At 41.6% G+C, this 14,753-nt stretch overlaps 2 protein-coding genes across 3 annotated transcripts in view; one reads left to right on the forward strand and one right to left on the reverse strand.

Moving 5' to 3' along the window:
• The window catches only part of ZNF668 (zinc finger protein 668), a 28,039-nt gene extending 14,735 nt beyond the window's left edge, over positions 1-13,304 (reverse strand). The window contains exon 1 of one of the 2 annotated variants that reach the window (XM_033947176.1): positions 13,088-13,304. The gene's annotated coding sequence lies outside the window, so the exon portion shown is untranslated. The other variant, XM_033947175.1, reaches the window with a different exon arrangement.
• A 96-nt stretch (positions 13,305-13,400) lies between these two features.
• Positions 13,401-14,753, forward strand: part of LOC117360760 (zinc finger protein 646-like) — a 58,665-nt gene continuing 57,312 nt past the window's right edge. Inside the window, exon 1 of the mRNA XM_033945077.1 lies at positions 13,401-13,943. The gene's annotated coding sequence lies outside the window, so the exon portion shown is untranslated. The remainder of the gene's footprint in view (positions 13,944-14,753) is intronic.

Raw genomic sequence — 14,753 nt, forward strand, 5'->3', positions numbered from 1 at the left:
TTAGCTTGATAATCTTCTTTCTTGTAAATGTGTCTAGTAGTCCTGAACCATAGGGTTATACATCTGAACCCACAATTTGCTTGCAGAATGTTGTCAATCATCTTTGAACTTCATCTCCTTCCGAGGCAGCTATTCCTGCCCCCTTAGTTTGTGCAAAAGCAATCAAGAAGCACAGTAATGACAGACTTAACTGGAAGGAGGGAAAAGGGGAAAAATCCCCGACACTACAATTCTGTTTTGTTACAAACATATCCATTAACATAATAACATTCAAGTAACTGATTAAAACAGATAAAAATATGTGCAACCAGTACTAATATTATATAGAGCTCGTAGCTACTTGCATGTCCTGCTATTAAGCACAGACTTAGACCAGGCTTTACTTTCTGTTTTCTTTACTTTTAGTTTATCTGAGATAGGAAATTCCTACTGAACTTAAGGCAGGTGAAGCCTATTTACAGGGTGGGGCTACAGGACTATTAGACATCTACAATAAAGAAGACTGAGGTAAGAACCTAATCTTTCTTTCTAATGCAATGTGTCTAGTAGTCCTGAACTGTAGGGACATACCAAAGCAGTCCCCTGAGCCTAGGGCAGACCCAGAGTCTGCCTTCAAAATGGAGGACCCAAAAGTGGCATCTTTCCTGGCTGCCACGCCTGGCATGAAGGGTAGACCATGTAGCCAGTCTGGATGGCTCAAGCGAAACTGCCCGAGTCTCCACCAATGAGGTAGCAATGTGGAATGCGCTTTCAATGCAATCAGTGGCTTCTTATTGCAGCCCACAAACGCAGAGGTAATGGCCATTTTAATCCATCTGGAAATCGAGGCCTTAGATGTTGGCCTCCCTTTCTTAGCATGACTAGTCAGCAGAAAAAGGTGATCTGATACACAAAACACATTGGTAACCACAAACACAAAGTACCAGAGAAGCACTCTCTTGATATCCAACATAAACACCGCTTTTTCCTTTTTCTTAGACCCCGTAAGATGAAAAGAGGGCAAACAAGCTTCCTGTTTGACATGGAAGGAAGAGACTATTTTCAATAAGGACGGAACCACGCAGTAAGGAAAGACATGCTTCCTTAAGGAATGGCTCCCTACATGACAGAGCTTGTAACTTGGAGATTCATCTCACCAATGTAATCGCCACCAGAAACACTATCTTGACGGTATGATCCAGACAGGGAGCCTCCTGCAAGGGCTCACTTGGAGCTTTACTGAAACCTTGCAAGATGGTGTTAAGATTCCAAGATGGGAATGGGAGATGCACCAGAGGGCACAACTGAAGAGCCCCTTCAATGAACCAGGCGACATCTGGTTGAGAAGCCAGTGAGCCTCTTCCCCCCCCCCACCCCCGAGCATGGAAACAGGAAAAGCCTATCTACAATTTCAGCGATCCAACCAAAGGACCCTTCTGAAGTCCCTCTTGCAAAAAGTCCAGGATTATCAAAATCGGATCTCGTAACATCATCAACAGCATACCAGTGCTAAAAGAACTTTCAGGTCCTCACACAGGCTGCCACCATTGACGACTTCTGAGCCCTAAGCAAAGTGGTAATATCTGAGTAACCTTTGCTTGTCAGGGCAGCCCACTCAAGAGCCATGCCATAAGCCCAAAGTGTTCTAGATTCTCTGTAGGAACTGATCCTTGAGTGAGAAGATCCACTTGGACCAGCAGTCTGAAGTCTTTGTCCCTCTGGAGGTAATGTAGGTCTGCATACCATGGTCTCAGGAGCTAATTGGACGCCACTAGGCTACCAACCCCGGATTACTGGACCTCGCATGGGCCTTGGGCGAAACACGTACAAGAAGAGCCCCTTCTCCAGCCACAGCTGGACTAATATGTCTAACCCCATGCTTCTGAGTAGAGAATGACTCGGGAAAAAAATTTATCACCGTTCCTGCCCCATCCCCGTGAGCTCGTCCCCATCCCTGCCCCGTGAGCTCAGTCCCCATCCCTGCCCTATCCCTGCGAGCTCAGACCCTGTCCCTGCCCCATTCCCGTGAGCTCAGTCCCCGCCCTGCAAACTGTCAGATCCCACCCATACAAGCCTTGAATAGTTATGATTTTATACTGAACTTATTTTATTAAATTATAAAGAGAGACTATTCTGTACAATTGTCATTTTATAAACACAAATATCCCTTTCGCAAATGGGTTATTCCATGTCAAGTGATCAAGGGCTCCCTGCATGACCATCACGGATTTTGATAAAACTTTATGCACAAAGTCCCACATGTATTAAACGAACTTTGGTAAAGTTTTAGTTTCACCTGTGGAATATTTGTGGAGATATAGCCATTTGTTTGACCCCATACTGCAATGACATACAGTATGACAGTGACATTCTGACAACTTTGAGACACAATATCTCACGAGCTATGTTTCAAAAAAAACTGAAACTTAGCTACCCTGCATAACTTTTGGAGCTCTATTCAGTGCTACCAATAATAATTTTTGTCGAGCACTGAGTGAATGGCTGAATTACAGTAAACTTGGCCGAAAAAATTAGTGCTCCAAAAAAAGTCAAAGTTTGACATTACTTAGCTCCCACAATAATTGAGTAATAAATGCGAAATTTGGCGCATAATGTCTCAGTACAACGTTGTTTTCAAAAGTACAATTTCAACCTCCAAGCTCTTTCCATTAGTTTACAAATTAAGTGTAAAGTTGCTAATTTGTGTAAAAAGGCCAAAAATAGGGTATTTTCAGCCTGCTTTTACAGAAAAATACCTTTCAGAAACTCTTTCAAATCAGTCTCATTAGAAAGAGCATATTTCAAACCCCCTAGAAAAGTGGGCTTCATTTTTCAACGCAGGTTAACAATGCCCGAAAAAGGGGGACAAAGTTGGGAGATGTCACCATGGCAACGGCCTACGTTTCGACTTACAATTATGTCACTTTTCACACTGTTTTTCCCTGTTTATTTTTACTCAAGCTTTGGGTACAATTATAGTGTTCTTAATTAATGATTATTCCTAACTAGAAATTGAGGTGATAATTTTGTTGCATGCAGATCACAAATTACAACTTGTTTTCTTTTTCAGATCCACATTATTATTAATTCAGTTTAAAATGGATGCCAACAAATCGACTAATAATAATCCTTTTCTGCCAGACTGTGCCATTGGGCAAAAATTGTTGTCAAAGTGTCATGACGGCACATTTTATTCTAAAAAATGTGGGCTCATTTTTTTACATAATTTGTCAACCGATGAAAAATTGCTTATCACTCGGCGCTCTGAAGTTGAACTGATGGATAAAGACCAAATCTGCCTCCACCACAAAGCAAAGTATCTCAACAAATACGAATTAAAGCAAACATCGTATTGTAATCCATTTGAAAAGAAAAATCACATTGTTCAGAGTGGATTGTTAAAAGTCGATCTTGCCATGTCTAATGATTTTAGAAAAGTGGCAAAAATAAATATCAAGCCAGGTCAGAAACTTTGCAGTAGGTACAAAGCCCAATACGTTTCAATGAGTGAAGCTACTGCAGCATCTTCATCTTCAGATGATTTTGATATCAGCATCTCCGATGCAGTTGATCAAAGCTTGACTGCTTTAGGAACCTCTCCATTGAAAATTCGAAGGTTAGCTAGTAGAGATAAAGCCGGCTATGTGATACGAAAAATTGAACGTGTGCAGAATGTGATAGCCAAGAAGATTACATCTGCTGCTGGAGTTTCAGCTGAAGAAGTTGGGCCGTCTCGTCAGTCTGTAGAATGCAAGTTATGTGAAGATTACACTGACCTCATTGAAGAAATGAAAACGAAAATTGCAATATCCAACAGGTCAATGAAAGTTCAATTATTGACGATGGCCCCAAAAAGTTGGTCAATAAAGGAAACAGCAATGAAGTTTGGCGTTTCAGAGCGCATGGTCAGAACAGCCCAAAAAGTAAAGAAAGATAAAGGCATTTGTTCTATACCTGATGCAAAAATTGGCAAGTTCCTTCCAAAAGAAATTGCAAATAGAGTTCAAGATTTTTACGAAGACGATGAATTCAGCAGAATATGTCCTGGCAAAAAAGATTGCATTTCAGTCCGCCTCAATGGTTTAAAAGTACAAAAGCAAAAGCGGCTGCTGTTGTGTAATTTAAAAGAGCTGTACGTGGCGTACTGTAACAAATACGGAACTGAAATTGGTTTTTCCAAATTATGTGAGCTCAGGCCAAAGTGGTGTGTAACCGTTGGTGCATCAGGTGCACACTCCGTGTGTGTCTGCACGATACATCAAAATGTAAAGCTCATGCTACAAGGCGCCAATGTCAAAGAGAACTACAAAGTTCTTATGGAAAAAACTGTGTGCGACCTAAATGTCAAGGACTATATGCTACAACGATGTCAAAACTGCCCTGGTGAAGAAGCACTAACAGCATACCTGGAAGAAATATTCAAGGATTTAGATCCAGAAGAATCAATAGAATTTAAGCAATGGGTTCACGCTGACCGTGAAACATTAGAAACAAGCGTACTAACCATGGACAACTTTATTGAAAGACTTGCAAGCAAGATTTGGAAGTTGACAAGCCACCATTTCATTTCAAAACATCAAAGTGAATATTTGAAGATGTTGAAGACAGGCTTAAAAGAAACGGAAATGATCGTTTTGATGGATTTCGCTGAAAATTACTCATTTGTTGTACAGGATGCCGCCCAAGGCTTTCACTGGGAAAATTCACAAGCTTTTGTTGCATATTACCTCAATGAAGTGGGCACATTGCAAGTTGTAAACTGTTGCATTATTTCTGATCATATGCAACATGATACGATATCTGTACACGTGTTTATTCAAAAGTTGATCGAATTTTTGGTAACTCAAACAAACATTACCAAAATATACTACTTCAGTGACGGCTCAGCTGCACAATATAAAAACTACAAGAACTTTGTGAATTTGTGCAATCACAGAAATGATTTCAACATTGAGGCAGAATGGAATTTTTTGGGAACTAGCCACGGAAAATCACCCTGCGATGGAGTTGGTGGAACAACTAAACGACTGGCTGCCCGGGCTAGCCTCCAAAGACCATCAACGGATCAAATATTAACGCCAAAGGATCTATTTAACTTTTGTGACCAAAATATACACGGAGTTAAATACATTTATGTTCCAAAAGAAGAAATTGAAGAAAGCAAAAAGTTTCAAGAAGAAAGATGGCATGAAAGCAGCACAGTAGCCGGTACCAGAGAGCACCACCAATTTGTACCAGTCGGCTCAAACTCGGTTCGTGTCAGCAAAGTTTCAAATGACACAATAAATTTTGTTGCCAAAATTTCTGATACTGCCATTCCAAATTTGAAAGTGTCCGAAATCTTTCCTGGTTGCTACGTTGCCTGTACTTACGATAATCAATGGTGGATAGGCAACGTTGTTGAAGTCTCAATTGAACAAAATGATGCATTGATAAAATTTATGCATCCTCACGGTCCAGCTCATTCGTTTTATTGGCCAGAAAGGCAAGACGTTTGTTGGGTTCCAGAGCAACACCTCATCTGCATGCTTTGTGCCCCTTCAGTTACATCATCCGGCCGCCAATATCAATTTCCAGAAACTGCATTGAAGAAAGTGGCTCAAAAATTTAACAGAATGTTATAAAGATTGCTGGCAGTTAAAATCAAAGTGGACTTCACTTCGGCTTGGGAACCATATAAGATACCCAATTTAGGCTTGGGAACCTAGGATAAGACACCCTAATCATTGGCTTTGGAACTAGAAAGATACCAACAAAAGGCTTTGGAACCTTGACAAAGAAACTAAATGCGAGGCTTGGGAACCTGGACGAAGTGGCCCACCCGTGGCTGGTATTGCACAGCTATCGGGCGTGACCCCTATGGCGATGGGGTTGCCAGTTCAAACTCTTGAACTGGTAGTGACAATGTCACCATGGATCAACGCAATAGAGTAGTAGTAATACTACGTCAATACAAAACTGTAACTTTAAAAATGACAGAACTATGTTGAAATAGAGGTTGTTGCCGTGGCAACGTCTCCCAACTTTGTCCCCCTTTTTCAGCCATTGTTACCTGCGTTGAAAAATGAAGTCCACTTTTCTAGGGGGTTTAAAATATGCTCTTTCTAATGAGACTGATTTGAAAGAATTTCTAAAAGGTATTTTTCTGTAAAAGCAGGCTGAAAATACCCTATTTTTGGCCTTTTTACACAAATTAGCAACTTTACACTTAATTTGTAAACTAATGGAAAGAGCTTGGAGGTTGAAATTGTACTTTTGAAAACAACGTTGTACTGAGACATTATGCGCCAAATTTCGCATTTATTACTCAATTATTGTGGGAGCTAAGTAATGTCAAACTTTGACTTTTTTTGGAGCACTAATTTTTTCGACCAAGTTTACTGTAATTCAGGCATTCAATCAGTGCTCGGCAAAAATTGTTATTGGTAGCAATGAACAGAGCTCAAAAAGTTGTGCAGGGTAGCTAAGTTTCAGTTTTTTTGGAAACACAGCTCGGGAGATATTGTGTCTCAAAGTTGTCAGAATGTCATTGTCGTACTGTATTTCATTGTGGTATGGGGTCAAACAAATGGCTATATCTCCACAAATATTCCACAGGCGAAACTAAAACTTTACCAAAGTTCGTTTGAGACATGGTGGACTCTGCATATGAAGTTTCATCAAAATCCGTGATGGTCATACAGGGCACTTTCCAAGAATCTGATCACTTGACATGGAATGACCCAAATATTCCCTCTACTATTGTGAAAACTGAACAAACCAAATTACTACGGAATGCTACATAGAAAAATCAAGCTAACAGAATACTTCAGTCACACATGGCAGGAATAGTGTTAGGGGAGTGCAACTAGAGTAACTGCCCCCTGGTCAGAGAGAGAGCCCTAAGCCAGCTGGAAGCTAAAGAAGCACAAACTGAGCTTTGCGGTTCCCAGTTATGTCTAATACCAGCTCTAGCAGGATACATATTTCAAATCTGAAATATTCTAATCACAAAATATTTTTTTTTTTTTTTAATTTCTACCTTTTGTTGTCTGGTAATTTTATTCTTGAAATCACATTGGTCTCAGGCTTAGGTTTTGGGTTCCTTCTGTCTTCATCGTGGCATGGCTGGCTCCTGAAGGTAAAATAGGCCCAAGAGGAGTTGGGGAGGAGATACCAAGTCTGACATGGGCGTGATTTTTTTACCACAGGAGCAAGACTTTACACCGCTTCCACAGGGCGGTGAAAGGTCTTGCCCCATTCCTGGGGTAAACCAGTTGCACATGTCCCCATTACTGCAGATTGTTCCCTCTAAGCTGAGCAGGTGTCCTCCAGCTGCATTGCTACCACTAGGGGGTGGAATATTTTCAGTCGCTAAGGACAGGTATGTTCCCTGGAGTCCTGCAGAACTTGCATGTCCCTCACAATTGAAAAATGTGACAGTAAAACAGCACCCTCTATTGGTGAGACTGTGGGTGGAGGACTCCTGCTCAGCTTAGAGGGAACAGTGATTTTCGGTTTACTGTGGTAAACGGTCTCCTTGTCATTTTCTACATCTGGCCTCATATCTTCGGCCGTAAAAGCAAGCCAACTGTGTTTTCTACTGAGGCCATCAAGTCCATCTGTGGACATCCCCCACTGCCAAACAATGGAATTAAACATCTGGGGGGGGGGGGCACGGGACAGTAACCATTCCCCCTGGGTCAAGAGTCTGCCAACTGAGAAAGTCAGCCTGCATATTTTTCACTCCCACTATGTGCGTGGCCAAGAGTACCTGCAAATGAGCTTATGCCCACCAAAAGAGGAGTTGAGCTTCTAGACATAACAGGGCACTTCTGATGTCTCATTGCCTGGTGACATAGGCCACCACTGTCACATTGTCCAAGAAGACTGACTGCCTTGCCTTCCAGAGACTTCTCCAGGGCCTGCAGCGCTAGCTGAATAGCTCCGAGTTCTAGGTGATTTATGGACTTCTGCTGAACTAGTGATCAGCGAGACCCTAAACTGGGTATTCGTTGTAATGACCTCCCCAACCGTAAAGGTTGGTATCAGTCGTTAGTTATTTCCCAAGAGGAGAGGCATGCTCCTTGAGAGAGCTGCTTGTAGCTGTACTTCACTTCCAGAAGCCATGAACGCGGATGCTGAAGCAAGTCTGTCTGATGAGACCAGCAAGAGAGGAGGGTGTCTTGGAGAGGTCTCATGTGTGCTCTCACCTAAGGAATCATCTCTATGGCTGCCTCCATTGACCCTAGGACCTGCAGCTAATGCCACGCCATGGGAGTCGAACTCTGTAGCAGGTCCAAAATCTGCTTCTGGAACTTCAGTCTGGATGGCTCTGGAAGAAAAACCTTTCTCAAGGCCATGTTGAACAAAACTCCCAGGTACTCCAGACACTGGGTGAGCTCCAAACAGACTTTTCTTAAAGTTGACTATCCATTCCCAGGTCCTGGAGGATTTAAACCACTCTTAAAACTGCCTGTTCTCCTTCCTCCCTAGACGGGGCTCTGAATAGCCAATCGTCCAAATATGGGTGCACTTGAAACCTTGCCTTGCGGAGGTACGCTAACAACTAATCTGCCCAGTATCAAACCCCCAACCTTTGGCTGTCAAGGCAGGTGCTCTAACCTCCTAAGCCACATCTTCACAGCTCCCACCACCATGACCTTAGGAAAGGTGCGAGAGGAGCTGTTACTAGGCTGAAGGAGAGCACAGAGAACTGGAAAAGCTGCTCCAGCGCAGTGTAAGCACCTCCTGTGGGTCAGAAATATGAAAATGTGGAGATAGACTTCCGTCAAATTGAGGGAAGCAAGAGATTCCCCTCAACGGCACTGCCACTATGACCTACTGAATTGATTCAGCCTATTGATTTGATTCAAATAAATTCTCTCTCCTATCTCCCTGTGCGGCAGCTTGCCGTCCCTCCCATCCCTCTGTGCAGCAATTCCTGCCTGACATCCATCTCATGGGGATTCAAGACAAAGTTAGACAAGTTCCTGCTGAACAACAAAGTGTGCTGGTTTGGCTAGTCTCAGTTAGGGTGCTGGTCTTTGACCAGAGGGCCGCCGCATGAACGGACTGCTGGGCATGATGGACCACTGGTCTGACCCAGCAGCGGCAATTCTTATGTTCTCCATGCAGAACTTTCAGTGCAGAACTTTCAGTGCAGCATCAACCGACTTAAGGTTCAGAATTGGCCTCTAGTCATCTGAGCCTTTCTTTGGCATGATGATGTATATGAAGTATCTGCCCAAGCCAAATTCTTTGTCTGGTACTGGCTCTACAGCACAAGATCCAGTAGCCTTTGCACCATTGCCTGGACTCCAAGGGGTCTCTCCAGTTGGCCGACTAGAGAATCTACAAAAAGGTCCTGAAGGAAGACACAAAATTTGATTTTGTGTACTTCTCAAACTTTAAGGACCCAACGATCTGCACCAAACTGAGCCCAGACCGACCAATAGGCCGACAACCTGCTCCCTATCTGGAGGGGGGTGGAGCATGATCCCTATCCTGGCATCATTGTGCTTTCTTGGAGGCTGGAAGAGAGGCAAAACCCAGAGGATTGCTGTCTCCTGCCCCGATAAGCCTCTGCCATGACCCCTGAAAGGACATCCGCTTTGCTCCCGCATAAGGATAGAATCTTCGAGAGCCTCAAAAATTCCCAAGTCCAGGACCCCAAGTCATCCGGGGTCTGCTATCCGCTAAGGCTTAAGGAGACGGTCCATGATCCTGGCCATCAGGTCATCCAGACCTTTGCCAAATAGCATTTGCCCCTGAAAGGGAAGCTTGCTCAATGTGGTTTTATAGGCAGAATCTCCTTACTGTCTGATCCAGAGCCTCCACAGGGAGACAGCATAGGCTGACACCTTGCTCATGACTGACGATGTCATACAGAGCATCCACTATATAATTCACTCAGATAGGAGCATTTGGGGCTCTTTGTCTTCCTTCAAGGCCGGGAATTGAAACAGTCAGGTGTGGCAAGCATGTGCCACAAAGCAACTTTAATCCCACAAACCTGGCATGATACAGGGGTAGGAAGATCTGAGGGGTCCATCCTTACTGATTTTAAGTAAAATCAAGGGGGTTTGAGGCAGATGGAGGCTTTAGAAAAAAAGATTGTTTAAAATGCAAGATGGCCACCACCAGCAAAATTGCACCAAAAATGGCCCATGGGGACTCGCCTGAAGTATTAAAAAAATGCAGGAAAAGGGGTTTTACAGGTGCGGAGACCTTGGCTCTGAATGCAGAGCCTTCAAATTTCGCTTTTAGAGACCTCCCCTCCAATTTTCCCCATAGGCCATAATAGTTTTATTCACTATGCCATGTGCCTGCCTGCTTCAGCTTAGGAGTACAGCTGGGACAAATGGAAAAGAACTCTGCCTCTCAGGTGCAATTTATGGACCACTTCTGCTGCAGAGCAGAAACACTTCCGAACAACTTGTTTGCAGTAAAAAAACAAACAAACAACTGAGGGGGCAGGAGTTCAAAACTGAGAAGGAGGCGGAGTTCAAAAATGATTGACAGCATTCTTCAAGCAACTTGAGGGTTCAAATGCATAACCCTATACGGTTCAGGACTACTAGACACATTGCACTGGAAACCTAGCTCATGAATATTCACTGTAGATATCCTGAAAATCTGACTGGCTGGAGTTCTCCCAGGACAGGTTTGGGAACCACTGGTTTAAAACAAAGAGCCAAAACTCAAGGTCAAAGATTACTAGAAAGGAGGAAATCATTTATTTCATGGGAAGACCTGCATCTTCCTTAAGAAAAAATGAGAATGCTTGTAATTAACTACAGAGTACTGTGTGCCTTTGAAATGTATAAAAACCCAGCTTTTGACTCTGTATTTAGAGGTCACATGGGGACTTTGCCCAAGGTGTCTCTCGTATGTATGGAGGTTTTTCAGCTGCCAATAAAGTGTTTAAGAACATTTCTCATTGACACACATATAGGAGGGGATCTCTGGAGCAATCAGTATGTGTGGGATCATAGCTGATGTATATAAGCAGTAGATATGTAATGAGGGGTTATATGTATAGGAAGGAAAAGATGTATGGGACTCCCATAATCAAGCTCCAGCACTCCTTCCCTGTCCTCTCTGATAAGCAGGATATATTTCAGGGAGATATGTAAGCAGGGTTCTGTGAGCCTGCAGAAGCAACATTCTAGGGATGGCAGATTTTCTAAACAAGCTAAAATGTTAACACTACTTCTACGACTTCCAATGTAATTTAAATATTTTACTAATGTACCTGATAATATTTACTGTAACATCACTGTATATGTACAGTCTCTTCCTCTGTAAACTGCTCTGAACTGCTTGTGGTATTGCGGTATACAAATAAAGTTATTACTATTATTATTATTACTAATAATGCTTTTAACTGTTGCAATATGATATAAAAAAATAGCTATTTGATACTGTGGCTTCTAATTTCTATGCTTTTGGGCTGTGAGAAGTTAGCATCTCTTCTATAAAGAATCACAAAAAGTTATCTTTCTTGCTAAAATAGAGAGGGAGGGCAGTAAATTATTCTAGGACCTAAAAGGAAAATTTTGACCTGTAATTTTATTAAAAGACCATAAACCTCAAAACATAGAGTACATATCTTGAGGAAGAAGCACAGTACAGATGTAACCCCTCTCTTACACTGAATCCCGAATGTCCAAAAATATGACTAAGAAAATATTTATTAAAACAGAGACAGACACAACATGGCTAGCATTAGGACCAGAGGTGATTAGAAATGTAGTAATCACATGTCCAAAATTACATTTATAGCCATATTTTTTTAAAATCTGTATTTACAAAGATGGCTTTAATATAGATGATGCAATTTGTTCAGTGGTACCAGAAATGCCTCTGCAAAAAAACAAAAAGCACAAAACCAACAGAAAAGGGCTTACCTTATCCCAAGAGTCAATTTTTCTTTTCGCTATACAGTACACATTTTTTTCAGTAAGAGGTGGGATTATTTCTTTTCTTGAGGCATCTGACGTAAAAAACTGTGCTTTAACCGTGGAACGTTTTGCAAGCGCAAAATGAAACAAAGCAGGAAAATGGCTGGCTCTAGGACCAATGCACTCAGAAAAAAAATGCAGAGACTATGGTGGGCAAAGAAGGGACAAATAGCCCCTGCCCCTCCTTTTTATTATGCAAAATTGGAGTGTTATGTTAGGAGCTTAATATTAACGCATCCATTTTTATTTTTTTTTAAGGAAAGGGATCCTTTGTCCTCCTCCCTCCTTTGTGGTTGATTGAACCAACTCCTACCCTTTCCGTACGTTTGTAGCAGCGAGGAGGAGCGAAATAAGGCTCACTCTAGGATCCGGGGAGGGAGTAGGCAAACAGGAAGAGGATGTGGTTTGATTCGCTTCTCTATTCTATTCACAGCACAAACTGGTCTAACAAAGAGGAAAGTGTATATATGTATAACCTTTTCTTGTGAGTCCTGGATTTCACATCCTTACTAGAAATTTCAGTATTTTGGGAATAAAAGTGTTTCCTACAGCTCATAAGGAACGCCTGTTGTCGAGCATGGGAAGGGGAAAGGACTAGTAACAACTCTACCAAATTCAGGGTAAAGCCATCTTTGAGGCTGGAAGAGGGCGTAACTTCTATCTTGGACAAGGTAAATAAAGACAAACATTGTGAGAGAACATGATTTTACCACACGAGTAATTAAAAGTCTCAGAATAACAATAGTTTTATTTAATGATTCCCGAATCTCTTCCAAGATGCTATTTTGATTTGTTAAACTTAAAAGATTAAAACAAAAATGGTTTAATATGTGTTTAATTAAAAAAAAAACTTCACAACAAAAGCAAATAGTCGATTTCAACAGTCCTGTCTCCTGAGCGCTATCATGGTCATCTCCACCACCAGTCTTCAATAAAAGGTGACTGAAGCAGAAGCCAGTAAACACAGTTTCAAGACAATGGTTTCCCAACTTTTCTCTCCTACTTTACAGCCCATCGTTTGCTCTCCAGTTCCGACTACTAGCCATTTTACTCAGTAATCCCTTTCCTCAACTCCTCCACCCCACCTATCCCGTTCCCTAATGACCTACTTTCCGCTATCTGTGCTCAATTACTTGAAGGTACCAATACTCCTGTTTCCTTACAATTATCGCGAGAACACTCAGGACTACGGAAGCCGTGCTTGCTCAAGATTGTTTAGAAACAGCTGACAAACACTATGAATGATGTGCTACCACCAGTTCCACGAAATGGCCAGAGCAAGCGCGATACCGAACTCCTGAGCTAGTAGTGGGGTGAAATGCAGAGTTTGAAGAGTGCTGTTTTGGGGGGAAAAAAAGCAGACAGACTCGCCATCTTAGACAGGAAATGACGCTTCCTGTCAAAGATGGCGGGGGACACTTTTACGTGCTGCACATTTCCTGTTTCCTAGCAACAACAAAAGGAAGTGTTCGCTTCGGTGCTAGGGGGTGGGGGAGGGAGCAAGGGAAGACAGTCCCAGAAACTAATTATTTAACTTAATAACTCTTATTAACTGCGGCATAATTAGATTAATTGCCGTATTTAATCAAAAGACAGATTTAGTCTTGAATTCTTAAGGGATTATATTTTTATTTATATTGCACTGTATGGAATGTTTCCCCTCCCCCTTTCTCAGGGGGCTATCACTATGTTGATTGTTTATTATTTTTATTTTTACTACATGTTTTTGTGGGGTTGCAAAGTGTCTTATACACTCTTTCAAAGATATCTCACACACCCAAGGAAATGAGAGATTATCGTTATTTTTTCTTGTTACTATTTTATTCTTATTTATTTTGAGGAGCTGTACAGTATTTAATTTTTATATATGTTTTATAAATAAGGGTGAACTCAGACGATCAGGTGAAAATTTTTGTACTGTAGCAGTTGTTTTTTTTCTTGCACCTCACTGGACTTTCCTGTCTTTCACAAGACTCATCTTTTTTTTTAAATAATTGTCATTAAATTTGGATACAACAGGTAAGAAACAACCAAGTATATATATATATATATATATATGTATGTTATGTTTTTGTCTATTCTCAAGATCACATACTGTACCTAGTGGTAGAGCTGCTGCCTCATCACCTTAACGTTATGGAATGAAATCCTAGTACTACTCTTTGTGACTCTGGGCAAGTCACTTACCCTTCCTTTTACTAAGCTGAGGTAGAGGTTTCTACCGTGGCCTGGATGCTAAATGCTCCAACATAGAATTTCTATGAGTGTTGGAGCAGCATAGGAGAATTTAGTGCCCTGGGCCACAGTACAAACCTCTACCACAGTTTATTAGAAGGCCTTAATCCTCCATTACCCAGGTATAAAATAAGTACATGTATATATGTAAACCACTTTGAATGTGTAACCACAAAAAGGCATCGTACAAGTCCGATTCTCTTCCTGCCTATATGTTCATACATATTTATGTACAGATACTTGAAAATATGATATGGTAGGTTTGTCTGTGTGTGTGTGTGTATTGCAATGATGTGATGCACCAAGAAATTATTTTGATATAGTTATGACAATGCACAATATGAGAGTAATTATTTTATATTTATACATTAATGATATGCTGACTGATAATTTGAGGACAAGGTAAATTATTGATAAATTGGAAATTACTATGGGACCCTTTTACTAAGCTGCCCTAAGAAATGGGCTTAGCATGATGGGTTTAGCACGTTCTTTATGCCTGATTTTAGCTGGCCTAAATGGGTGCGCCTAAGTTATGCAATGTACACAAGCACTAAGCAAGATTCTATAAAAGGTACACACATCTTGTAGAAT

This window comes from Geotrypetes seraphini, chromosome 5 (genome assembly GCF_902459505.1).
Source record: "Geotrypetes seraphini chromosome 5, aGeoSer1.1, whole genome shotgun sequence".
NCBI classification, from domain to species: Eukaryota; Metazoa; Chordata; class Amphibia; order Gymnophiona; family Dermophiidae; genus Geotrypetes; species Geotrypetes seraphini.